Here is a 13,693-nt window from a genome sequence, read left to right as displayed (position 1 = left end):
TTTTGGTTCAACCCGACCACGCTTAGTACGGACAAGCAGGTTAGGGCAGTTCTGCAAAAGAACAGGACAGCATTCGCGACCCACAAGCACAACTGTGGACGGATGACTGGCTCCATACAAGTAACAGGACCCGACCCTAGACCCCAAAGAAAGTACGGATTTCCCCAAGAGGCAGAGGGAGAAATCTCAAAAGTAATAGACAGCTTATTAGAGCAGGGCGTACTTAGATCAGTAGCCTCCACTAATAATGCCCCGATTTGGCCAGTGAGAAAGCCCGATGGATCATGGCGACTGACCATCGATTACCGGGAACTCAACAAAGTTATCCCCGCAGCAGCCCCCACAAGTCCTGAGACAATGCTCAAGAAGGGACTCAATTCCCGCTACTTCACGGTTTTGGAGATCAGTAATGGATTCTGGTCCATTCCATTGGTAAAGGCGTGCCAGTACAAATTTGCCTTCACCTTTAAAGCACAGCAGTACACGTGGACATGCCTGCCACAAGGCTTCCACAACTCCCCCTCCATTTTCCACCAACAGCTGGCAAATGGTTTAGCAAAGTTTTCTCGCCCCGAATGTCTGGTACAGTATGTAGACGACCTACTACTGCAGACAGACACCAAGGAAGAGCACATTGTGTTTCTGTCCGAACTCCTGGAACTATTACATTCAATTCGTTGTAAAGTCACCCCCAAAAAAGCCCAGATTTTGGAAGAAAAGGTGATATATTTGGGAACAATTATCACAGACGGTAAACGCGAGATCGAGCATAAAAGGATTGACTCGATTGCTAAATTGCCCATTCCCCAGAACGTTTCAGCCCTCCTGTCGTTTTTAGGACTGGTTGGCTACTGCCGAAACCACACTGACGGTTTTGCCAGCAAGGCAGCACCCCTCTCAGACCTCCTAAAGAAAGGAGACCCCTGGGAATGGCTTCCGCAGCATACGGATGCTGTGGACTCTTTAAAACAGGCACTCATAGCAGCCCCCGCACTACAAGTTCCAGACCCACTTTCCCCTTACGCCATAGAGGTAGCTAGCACAGACCGCACCCTTTCAGCCGTGCTCCTCCAGGAATGGCACGACCAGTTAAGACACGTAGCTTATGCCTCCCGACTTTTAGATGCTGTGGAGCAGGGATTTTCACCTGCTCGCAGTTTTCTGGGCAGTCCAGTACTTTTCATATATTACCGGACTGAACCCCATCACAATTCTGACCGAACACACCCCCACCCAACTTTTAGTGGACGGACGACTCAAGGACGGTACAGCAAGCCAAATAAGAGCAGCTAGATGGACCCTTCTCTTGCAGGGACGGGACATCACAGTAAAAAGGACAAAGACACACACCTACTTAGCCGACAATTTACAGTACCCCGGAACCCCCCATGAATGTGAGATCATCTCTCCACACCACAACACAGGCCCCTTTATCGCCAAAACACCCCCCAGAAAGATAGATAATTCAACTCAGAGCCCCCAGCACACGGACACGCGTGAGCCCATAAAGATTTATGTGGATGGTTCTTCCACAGTCTTGGAAGGAAGCGCATAACAGGTTGCGGGATCTATGAAGGACGCGCAGGGTCGTGCCCTTGAGGAGATATCGTTGAAACTACCCGGACACTGAGGTGCGCAGGCAGCAAAGCTTGTGGCCATTGCATATACAGTTGACCACCCAGGTTCCTTCCCCAGCCCAGCAGACATATACTTGGACAGCCTCTATGTCTGTAACAGCCTTACGGAATTCCTGCCCCTGTGGGAAGCAAGAGGATTTGTTTCCGCAGACGGAAAACCCCTCCCCTCAGCCCTATTGCTCCGCCATATTTTTGAAAGAGCCCAGAACAGGACTTTTGGGATCATCAAAGTCCGCAGCCACCATCGTTCCTCCCCCCCTAAAAATGTAAAAGCCGACACACTGGCTAAGGCAGGTTCCAGAGACACGGGTATTTTTGGACACCCCCCGAGAGCGCACCAGTGAGTGCAGTTCAGGTCACACAAACAAAGATCGAGGATCTAGTGGAGGCCCAGAAGCAGGACACCAATCTCACGGAGATTGTAAAAGGGAAGTTTCCAGCTTCCTACGAGAGGTTCAGAAATACACTGACCACACATGACGGTGTGGTGTTAAAGGACACCCTTTATGTGGTTCCTGAACAGGACAGGATCAATTGATTTGTTTGTTCCATGACGGTCATGGACATCAGTGGGCAGCACGGTAGCACAAGTGGATAGCACTGTGGCTTCACAGCGCCAGGGTCCCAGGTTCGATTCCCCGCTGGGTCACTGTCTGTGCGGAGTCTGCACGTTCTCCCCGTGTCTGCGTGGGTTTCCTCCGGGTGCTCCGGTTTCCTCCCACAGTCCAAAGACGTGCAGGTGGATTGGCCATGCTAAAAATTGCCTGTAGTGTCCATAAGGGTTGGGAGGGGTTATTGGGTTGCGGGGATAGGGTGGAAGTGAGGGATTAATGTGGGTCGGTGCAGACTCGATGGGCCGAATGGCCTCCTTCTGCACTGTATGTTCTATGTAATCTATGTAATCAGGGAATTGATCCCACTACAGCCCATCTCAAACAGCTTTGTTGGTGGCCAAATTTAAAGGAAGATGTAAGCCATTACATGGAAAATTGTCTCATCTGGGCTTCCGGTGACGGCGGGCGGGAGGCGGCCGCACAATGGAGTGCTCCCGCTCGGGAACGGCATTTTCGGGGCTTTAAGCCCGGTCCTAGGGTCCGCGGAGGCGGCAGAAGCAGGGAGAAGGCACGGAGGGGGCACAGTGAAGACACAGGAGGAAAAAAAGAACAGAGAAAAATGTCGAGGGTGAGCAAGAAAACGGCCGAAAAAAAAACAGCTGGAGGTCCGTCGGGGAGTGGAAAGGTCACCGCGGGGTCACCAGGAAAAATGGAGGCTGGAGCACCAGGGAAGGCCGCACTGCTTACGGCTGAAGAAATAACTAAGGTGATGGCTGCGGAATTTGAAAAGCAGTTGGCGCAGATTGCGAAATGCATGGAGACGGTGAGGAAGGAGATGAGGGAGGTTTTGAGTGTGCTGGTGGAGGAGGTGGTTTCCCCGGTGAGGACGGAGGTGGCGAGCGCAGTGGCGGAGGTGTGAGAGCAAGGGGAGGCGCTGAAGGAAGTGAAGGAGATGTTATTGCAGCACGGTGATCAACTTGCCTCGATGGGGAAGGAGATGTGGAAGGTGATGGACACTAAAAAGGATCTGCGAGGAAAAATGGAAGACCTGGAAAACAGATCCAGGCGACAGAATTTGAGGATTGTGGGGCTGCCCGAAGGAGTTGAAGGACCGAAGCTGACTGAGTATTTTGCCGCAATGCTGGCAAAACTATTGGGGGAGGGGGAGGACCCCTCCCGATATGAACTGGATCAGGCTCATCGGTCGTGGAGGCCTGCACCAAAGGCGAGTGAGCCGCCAAGGGCAGTGACTCTGTGCTTCCGTAGGTACAGGGTGAAGGAGAAGGTCCTGAGCTGGGCCAAGCAGAAGCGGGTGGTGCAGTGGGCTGGAGCTGGTATACGTGTATACCAGGACTTTAAGGTGGAGCTGGCAAGGAGGCGGGCTGCCTTCAACCGGGTGAAGAGGGCACTGTACATTGTTATTATGGGGATTGACATATCTTGCTGATTATTGTTTATTGTTGATGGGTGTAAATGTGGGAGAAAATGTGAAAAAGGAGAATAAAAAAAAATTTAAAGAAAAAAAAAGAAAATTGCCTCATCTGTGCGCAGAATAACCCCGACAGATATGCCAAAAAGGCCCAACTCAGCCACACCCGACCCGTTAATGGCCCCTGGCCTCCAGATCGATTTTATAGGACCATTGCCCCCATGCAGGACTGGCTATAAATATGTACTTGTGGTCATTGACACATTTACAAAATGGGTGGAAGCATTCCCAGCCCGCACAAACACTGCAAAAACCACAGCCAGGATTCTAACCCGCCACATCTTTACAAGATGGGGACTCCCCCGCAGCATTGAATCTGACCAAGGCTCCCATTTTACGGGACGCGTCATGCGGAACATCCTCACGATATTTGGCATCACCCAAAAATTCCACGTAGCATACCACCCACAGTCGAGTGGTATCGTGGAGCGAATGAATCGGACCCTAAAAACCACCCTCAGAAAAATGGTCCAGCAGAACAACACCACTTGGGACTCAGTCCTCCCTTTTGACCTGATGTTTTTGCCTAACACTGTTTCTACATCCACAGGTTACACCCCACACACCCTCATGACCGGATGCCCCATGAAAGGCACAGAATATCTGTTAGGTTTAGACCTAACCAGCCCCGAAGTGACGGCCCTCACGCACGAGAAAGCCGTGGAGCAATTAGTTGCAAATGTTAAAATGGCTCAGTTAGCAGCCGCAGTAAAATTGGGCACCAGAAAGAAACAGAGCAAGGCTTGTTTCGACAAGACAGTGCATGCGACTGAGTACAATATCGGACAGCAAGTGTGCTGTCTGTATATAACCCCAGCACATTCCTGTTACCTAAATACTCGGGTCCGTATTCCATTGCGGATAAAGTAAGCCCTTCCGTTTATAAAATAAGGTACCCCAATGGTAAGACTGCCTGGTTTCATATAAACCAACTGAAGGCTTATGGAACACAGTCGAACCATGCACACCACGTCATGCTTGACGCAGCACATCACACCCCGCCCACAGCCAACGTAACCCTACCAACCCCCACCACGTCCAGCCCAGCCACGGACCCGACCTCGACTCCACCCCCGAAACATGCACTCTGCCCCAGGTACGCCCACAGACTGCAGCAGCAGAGACAGCGACTGTGACTCGGACGATAGCCACAGCACGCCTCCCTACTATCCCCATGCAACCGGACCCACACCCAGAGACTCCGACTATGATCCAAGTGATCCCTTCCTGATCACTTTTCTGAACAAACCCCACCACCGACCACCGAACTACACCGACGACCCCGATTTTGTCCCCACACAGCTAGACACCAATTATTGGCACACTAACAACTCATACCGACTCGTCCGCAACGACGAGAGCGACCCCACCTCACACCATGCAGCCCTTTCAGCCCTAATCCACTCCAGACTTTGGCACCCGGGAGAAGGTGACGACCTTGGGTCTGACTCCCAAACCGATAACCCCTTTGCGACCCTGTTCGCAACCGAGAACGGAGGTGTCCAGATGATGTTTTAAAAGGAACCGCTTGGGAAAAGTGTTGTCCTTTCTGATGGAACCTGCAGAATGTTTTAGGTTGTTTGTCAGTTTGTTAAATGTTGCATGTCCGACAGGAGAATTTTTTTCTCACTGCCTCACGCATATTCAGCAGAAACCTCTGAGGACGTGCCTACAGAGACTCACCATTGCCAGACACTAGTTCAGCGGAACTAGCTTGTCTGCAGAGACTGGTTAAGGAACCAGACGCCCGTTCGTAACTGCCCTTCTGGTTCGAAGGAAAGAACCACTACGGCAGCCCCACCACGATGACTACATTTTTGCCCGTTCTTGTCGATTGCTCAGGCAGTGGAGAAACGGTCTGGGACCCGCCCTGCCTGGGAACCCTCCCGCTGGTCAACTACGCTCGGGTAGGGGAGATACGGCATTGGTAGCCGTCCTACCCGGGGACTCCATCCATCTCTTACCTGTCGCGGCCCACACGCACCTCATTTTGGCATTTTTCATTTCAAAAAGTTTTGTTTTGTTTAGGTAACCTTTAGGTTGCTGGCCATCTGCTATTTACATCCTGGAACCTTTGGATGCTAAATCAGCACTGGTTCATTATTGGGAAGTGTGCCGTGTCCTAAAATTTGTTTTTTGAAAAAAAAATGAGGGAGTCACACATAGTGACCAATTATAAAGGGAAGAATTGGCCCCAAAGGACAGACACACTAGCGTACCAGATATTAAACAAAGATAGTTACAGACACTATGCTTGTTTCTGCAGAACTCCAGAACCGGAGAAAATAAAGAAAAAGAAAAGGAAAGAGAACAGCCATGAGGACTTCCTTCAAGTGGATCACCCTTGTGATAATGAACCTTTGGTTGCGCGTGAACGCGAACCCCATGACTTCAAACCCCCCCCCCCGCAGCCGTTAATGTTTCACTGCCCCGCAGTACCCAGAGCCCAGTCACCAGCGACACCACATCATCTTGGTGTGCCAGGTTTATAACCTGGTACTCCCTGTCCTATGTGATCGAAACACTACTAGCATTGGCGATACTCTGTTTTGTAGTGCAGACTATGCGCCTACGTAAATGGAGAAGGAGAGCGTACCGCGCTCGAACCCCGGTATATAGGATCAGATCCCCTATATTCGGTTACGACCAGACCCCCGACCCCCACGATCTATAATAAAATAATAAAGTGCATTCACTTGCGTTTTTTGTTGTTGTAAATAAAGAGATGTTAAAAACTTTTTCATGAGCAAAAATTGTATGACCCTGAGCTTGACTGCCAAGCCAGGAACGACTGTATGAAATGCTATGATTTGGTTGTATGAGTGAGGAAGGTCGGATAATGGAATGTTTAGGTGAGTGTAGTATATTAAGAATAAGTTAGAGTTTCCCAGTTTATTGTTTTGTAATGCATGTCCCCGTCTGACATAGCGCCCTCAGAATTGTTAGTTAAAATTTTTTGTGCATAGCTATGGTCAGTGCAGAGGCCATGTAGGAGGTGTCCCCCCCGGGTCAGGGAATGGAAAGTAACATAATGATGTGATTCTTCACGCTTCGCGTTAGGATCACAAGGAGTTAAAATGGCTAACTCCCGATTTAAAATGGCAAACCCCGATTTAAAATGGCAAACCCCGATTTAAAATGGCAAACGGAAGAGGCTGATGGGAAAATCAGTCAACAGGACTCAAACAGACAGCTGCAGGTAAAACTGTATATTCGCCTCTGGGGAGGCCAGACAGAACCAATACCTGCAGCCATCAACATAACACACCAACCATCTGAATAATAAGTAGCAATCCCCGGGAACAATGTGCGACAAATTAGATACACAAAGCCAACCCATACCTTTCGGCGCCAGCAGGAGCCTACACAAAGAGAGGTAAACGACCACCCCAAAACCGCCCATCGATCAAGGAATCACTCCAGCATTGGAGAATATCGAACCAAGTGATTGGGACAAAGTCCAATCACTTGGAACCAGGTACAGGGGCCGCCCCGAAAGGCGGGAATTCCCTGGGGACTATAAAAATAGAGTCCAAGTTCAATTTGGCCCTTCTTCAGCCTTCTTCGCCCTTCTTCTTCCTTCGAGACCCTTCTGCTGACCTTCTACAACAGCCGCTGAAATCGTAAGTCTTACTCCAACGCTCGCTACGAGATAGGCGCTCCTGGCTATCGACCTGTACCAGCTTTGAATCCCGCAGGCTCAGAACCCATACGAAAGGCCACTCCTGTTAGTCGTAGGAAGTAGCTCAGAAGTAGAATATAGGTGTAAGTATTGATTACTGTATATAATAAATGTGCGTTGATTTAACTCTTACTAAGCGGTGTGTTGGATTATTGATCATTATTCGGACTTGAACCACGTGGCGGTGTCAGAAAGATACCTGGCGACTCAAGAGCAAAGGTGATAGAACAAGAGCAATTAAACTAAGGCTAAAAGTTAGCAACACCATGTATATAGATTCCTGAAAGTTGCCACTCAGGTTGAGAGGGTTGTTAAGAAGGCGTACGGTGTGTTAGCTTTTATTGGTAGAGGGATTGAGTTTCGGAGCCATGAGGTCATGTTGCAGCTGTACAAATCTCTGGTGCGGCCGCATTTGGAGTATTGCGTGCAATTCTGGTCGCCGCATTATAGGAAGGATGTGGAAGCATTGGAAAGGGTGCAGAGGAGATTTACCAGAATGTTGCCTGGTATGGAGGGAGGATCTTATGAGGAAAGGCGGAGGGACTTGAGACTGTTTTCGTTAGAGAGAAGGTTAAGAGGTGACTTAATTGAGGCATACAAGATGATCAGAGGATTGGATAGGGTGGACAGTGAGAGCCTTTTTCCTCGGATGGTGATGTCTAGCACGAGGGGACATAGCTTTAAATTGAGGGGAGATAGATATAGGACAGATGTCAGAGGTAGGTTCTTTACTCAGAGAGTAGTAAGGGCGTGGAATGCCCTGCCTGCAACAGTAGTGGACTCACCAACACTAAGGGCATTCAAATGGTCATTGGATAGACATATGGATGATAAGGGAATAGCGTAGATGGGCTTTAGAGTGGTTTCACAGGTCGGCGCAACATCGAGGGCCGAAGGGCCCATACTGCGCTGTAATGTTCTATGTTCTATAACATGACCACTGCTAAACTGCCAACATCTCTCCTTTGATACGTCTTGTGGCGTTTCACCAGGTTAAAAGGCGCTACATAAATAGAAGTTCTCGACGTTGTTGTTAATTCTGACCATCTCTACATCTTGGGCTGAATTTTCTAACCCTTCCCACTAGCGGGAACATCCAGTCCCACCGAGGGCAGCCACTGGCTGCCCACTGGTGGGCTCCCTGCCGATGTGGCTGACAAACAACAGAAAATGCTGTTAACATCGGCAGGACCGGAAAATCCCGCAATCGACCAATGGTGAGCCGTCTCTGCCGCCGGAAAACATACTGCGGGAGTGGAGGAATATTTATCAGCTTTTTTCCAAGGTCCCATTCTTTCTCCTCATTTGTTGCTGATAGATAATGGTACTTTTATTGGAAATATTCACCTCTCATTCATTTTGGATTGCACCATTTGGGGTTTCTCCAAGTAGTTTTTAAATCTCATTTATTGAGACATGTGCTACATCGACAAACAGAAAAATCAATGGGAAATGGCTCTGAACACTTACCCGAATAAGTATAGAACCGAATTGAGGTGTACAAGATTATGAGGGGCATGGACAGGGTGGATAGGGAGCAGCTGTTTCCCTTAGTTGAAGGGTCAGTCACGAGTGGACACAACGTGAGGGACAGGAGGTTCAGGGAGGATGTGAGGAAAATAATTTTACCCAGAGGGTGGCGACGGTCTGGAATGCACTGCTGGGAGGGTGGTCGCGGCGAGTTGTCCCACATCCTTTAAAAAGTACCTGGGTGAGCACTTGGCACATCATAACATTCATGGCTATGCCCCAAGTGCTGGCAAATGAGATGAGGCAGGTAGGTCAGGTGTTTTTCATGGTTTGGTACAGAATTGATGGGCCGAAGGGCCTCTTCTGCACTGTGATTCTTTGATTCTGTGACTGATATCTCTGGTGGCTTTGACAAATCCCAAATTTCTTTACCCGTCAGTCTGGCCTCAATAAAAGTCGAGATGGATTTGCAGGTACAGCATTCGTTATTTTATTTAGCTTGCAAGCTTTCCTCAATTCTCAGGAGCACGAAGCACATCCTGCTTCGTAGACTTCTGGAATCAAGTGAGGCTGTAGAACAAAGGAGTCTGTACTGATACATTCAAATGGCATCAAGTTTCACATACACGATGCCCATAGGTCATCCTATATCCCTCCTGACCTGTTGATATATTCTGATTGGCTCACTTCCAATCCCTTCCTCTGGCCCCTATTACCCAGCATCCTTTTCTCCTCCTTTGGTGCGTTGATTATGAGGGGCATGGACACACCTCTTCCTGCTTTGCCATGCGGTCTGAAATCCTTTGTCTGTGAACTCACCAGAATGAGACTGGCCTATCTCTACATTACAGTAACTAATATCTCTAAAGTAACTATTTTATATCACATTCGTCATTCCCTCCTTTTATCATTCCATGATAACCGAACTATCCAATCCATAGCTACGGTCCCTCATCTAAAAAGATCTGTCACTGCATTTCCAATTCCTGGCGTAGCCCCCCTTCATCTTCTGTACCCTCATGGATTTTGACAGCTAAGATTTTAGGGGCGTTGATCTGTTCCAGTGTACCCCGCATTCTACCCATCACACATTTAAGGATGGCTGGGCCCACAAAGATGCAGCCGATAGCCACCACTAAATACATGACCAAATAGATTTGCCAGGAAGGCAAATAGCCGGTGGTGCTGAACCCGGATCGTAAGGAAGAGTGACTTGCTCGGGCAGTGGCTCGGAATGCTGACAATGAACCACCATTTGGGGAGTGCCCCAAAGCGGTGAAACAGAAAATAACCTAGACACTGCTGCGGGGTTCGGGTAGCAGACAACCCGTCCGTGGCCATACAAGCGATGGTAAATCTGGTAGAAGTGATTCATACTACCCAGGTTTTCCTCAGTTTGGCCTTTAACTAAATTAAGTGTATCTCCTGATAACCTACGTTCTAGCTGTACTTCCCTTCTCACACGCCCCGTCCTCTCTCTCGTCCCTCTCACAATCTCTTCCTACGCTCTCCTGACGGTCTGATGTTACCTTTATCGCACCAATCTTAACACATCCAAAATCAAATTTACATGTACTCCAAAAACAAGGCAATGTCCATATAATGTTCCCTTCCCATCGCCGGGACCGGTGCAATTGCTTCATGAGTCCTGCATTCTCCTTAACTTTGACGACCTTCCATGAGTCGATACCATGTCCTCGTATATGGGGGCAGCGAAGAACATCATCTTTGCATAGGTGATGTAGCCTTGTAGATTGGTTGGGGTTACAAATGTGGTTAATATTCCCCTTTTCCATGTCCGTCGCCAATAACACTCCAAGCGAGGTGAGGCCAAATATCACACAGACGGTGCGTAGCCACCCCATCATGCTCCACACCTGTAAAATAGCACTGGAGAAGGGAGGCAGGTTAATCTGTCCAAGAAAATGAGGCCCGTTATCAGAACTCAGCTGAGCTGGTCTACTGGACCGGGGAATGATTTCCCGCATCAGAACTTTAACCACAGTAGCAGCTTTATTATCGGTAGTCGGATACGCCTTAACCCATCTGCTGAACACATCCACAATGACCAAAACATATTTATAACATTGACACCTTTCCAACTCAATGTAATCCATTTGGAGCGTCTCAAAGGGACCACTGGGCAACGGGGTTTGCCCCATCCCACAAGGGATACCTTTTCCGGTGTTATATTGCTGACAAATCAAACACCGATTACTGATACTCTGGGCCAACCCCTCCATTTTAGGGTGCCACCAAGTGTCCAGCAACAAATCACTAGTCCCCCGAGCCCCACAATGAGTTGCAAAGTGTACACATTCAATGACCCATAAAGCCAGTACATCAGACATACAAGTCTGATGTGCTGGCGTGGTCCATAAAGAGGAAACAGAATCATATGTACAACCTAACCGTTTCCACATTTGTTTATCACTCTCAGGAGCGTCCTCCTGTAACCTTATGATGTCTTGGATGGTTGGCATTGACTTGTCAGAAGCAGACATATTTATGGTAGATCGTTTAGTCTGACTTAACATTTTAGGCACCATCACTTGCTGAATTTGCGCGGCTGTCCGCGCTGCACAATCTGCTTGTTCATTACCAATGTCAACTGGGGTCTTACCATTTGTGTGGGCAGCGCATTTAATGACGAAAATCTGCGTGGGCATAAAGAGGGCCTGCAGTAAGTCATTAACTAAACCCCGGTGGAATATTTGACCACACATAATCATGTCAGGTTGTTCTGACGAAATGTCACTCAAATCATCCCTTATTGTGGTAGTTTCCTGAATCAAGGCTAAACAGTCGTGGCCAGGTGCGTCTTCATGGACAGGGGGAACCACTAAGAAAACAGGCTAGATTGATAGTGGTACAGTGTTTAAATGTCAGATGTGGATTGTTCAAAAGGTATACCTCATACCTATTCTGACGAGCTGCGGTAAGATGCTGAGTCTGCAGTTGCCTCAGTAGTGCGATGACCGAGTGGGAGCTATACACCGTAATATCCTGTTGGAGGGTGAGAGCATGTAACGGCTATGCGATGGCATTGATTGAACGTAAATCCTGTACTAATCGGTACTGGTCTGGTTTGGCTGGTTTAGGCACAGCAAGTATGGGGGTGTTACATTCTGATTGGCAAGGGACCAAAATACCCTGTTGCAACAGCTCTTGAATTAATTTGTCTATAGACGGAGCAGCTTGGGATTTCAGGGAGTATTGCCGAATGTAAGGTAGCTTTACATGATCCTTAATCGTTACCTTTATAGGTGTAACATTTGTCTTTCCCACTTATGATGGGTATTTCGCCCAGACCTGTGGATTGACATATTCCAAAACATCATGTCCCCAGTGATGCTGCAGTCGAGTGTTAATTGTTTCAGGGACCTCAAAATATTTTATGGCAGTGCCATCCGGCATGACTTGAAGTGCGTACTCTGTTGGATCCGAATGATCCACTACCCTCCTTACCATTTGCCCCAGATCCCTGGCATGGTACTGGTCGTGGACCTGACGTGTAATATGAGGGCTTACCGAAGCTGACTGTGGCCATAAATGTGGCTGTACCTTCTTTTCCCGTGACTGTGGCTGTACCTTTGACTGGCCATTCGGTCCCAATTAATGGCCGGTATTTGTCCTCCAACTCCCTGTTTTGTCCGGTTCTGTCATAGGCCAGGGTAACGTGATGCAGTGAATGTTCAATGTCTAACGTCCACCACTGGGGGTGATAGAAATATAGCACTGTTGTCTCATCCTCCATGATTGAACCGTTACCCCTTCGTCTCCGTACTCTAGCTGTAGCTGGAAGATACACAGTAAATCTCGGGCCAACAAATTACAGTCCAACTGTTGTCTCATCCTCCATGATTGAACCGTTACCCCTTCGTCTCCGTACTCTAGCTGTAGCTGGAAGATACACAGTAAATCTCGGGCCAACAAATTACAGTCCAATCCAGTAGTCACTACAAACTGATGATCTGCAGACTTATTCTCGTAAGTGACTGTCACAGGTTCAGAAATAGGATACTCACACACCTGTCCTTGGAACCCTGACAATTGCTGGGTGTGGTCGGATAATGGTAGTCGAAGTTCTGATTGCACAGAAGACATGGCTGCTCCAGTGTCGTTTACAAATGAGTGATGTTAATCTCCTATCTGCAGAGAGATAATAGGTTCCCTGTCTGATTGGAGAGTCCTTATGACTAAATTAGCTAGTCAATCCTGTGTTGGGAAAGGGTTCGCCTGGGAGAAGTCAGTGTATCTCGTCTGTCCTCCCCTTGGTGGGTACCCCCTCCTTTGGGTCGGATAATCTCCTTCTGCTGCCTGTCTTTTAAAGGGGCATTCCTGTTGCCAGTGATCTGCACGGCCGCAATTAAAACATGCATTGTTCCCTCTATATCTGCCCCGTCCTCTTCTCCCAGTAGACCAATGGCCCCTCAGAGGGGGCGGCGGTTGTAAAGCTGTTGATGCATACGGTGGGCCATAAAAAGGAGCTGAGGGTCCCTTTGGCTGGGTTTGGTATCCTCCCCCTCGCTGATCCACCCACCCAAAGTCACAATATTGGGGCTCCTGCTGGTAAACTACCATTTCTGCCGCTTATTGGGGTTGCAGATCATCCTTTTTCATTACATACTCAGTCTTAACCTTTGTAACTGAGCCTCCTTCCTGGCCTGCACCCTCCTTCCAATAAAATCTGACTGCCCTTGCCATCTGGGAAGGCTCGTTCTCTGTCCAATTCATGTTATTACATTTCACAGCAGTAGCCACAGAAGGTGGTAGGCAATGCATTAACATAGCACAATATTGAGGGGAATTCTGACCATTTTGATATGGCAAGTCGCCTGACTGCCCACAGTAGATTTCA

This window comes from Scyliorhinus torazame, chromosome 14 (assembly GCF_047496885.1).
Source record: "Scyliorhinus torazame isolate Kashiwa2021f chromosome 14, sScyTor2.1, whole genome shotgun sequence".
Taxonomy (NCBI): Eukaryota; Metazoa; Chordata; class Chondrichthyes; order Carcharhiniformes; family Scyliorhinidae; genus Scyliorhinus; species Scyliorhinus torazame.
Note: the sequence above shows the minus strand (reverse complement) of the source record.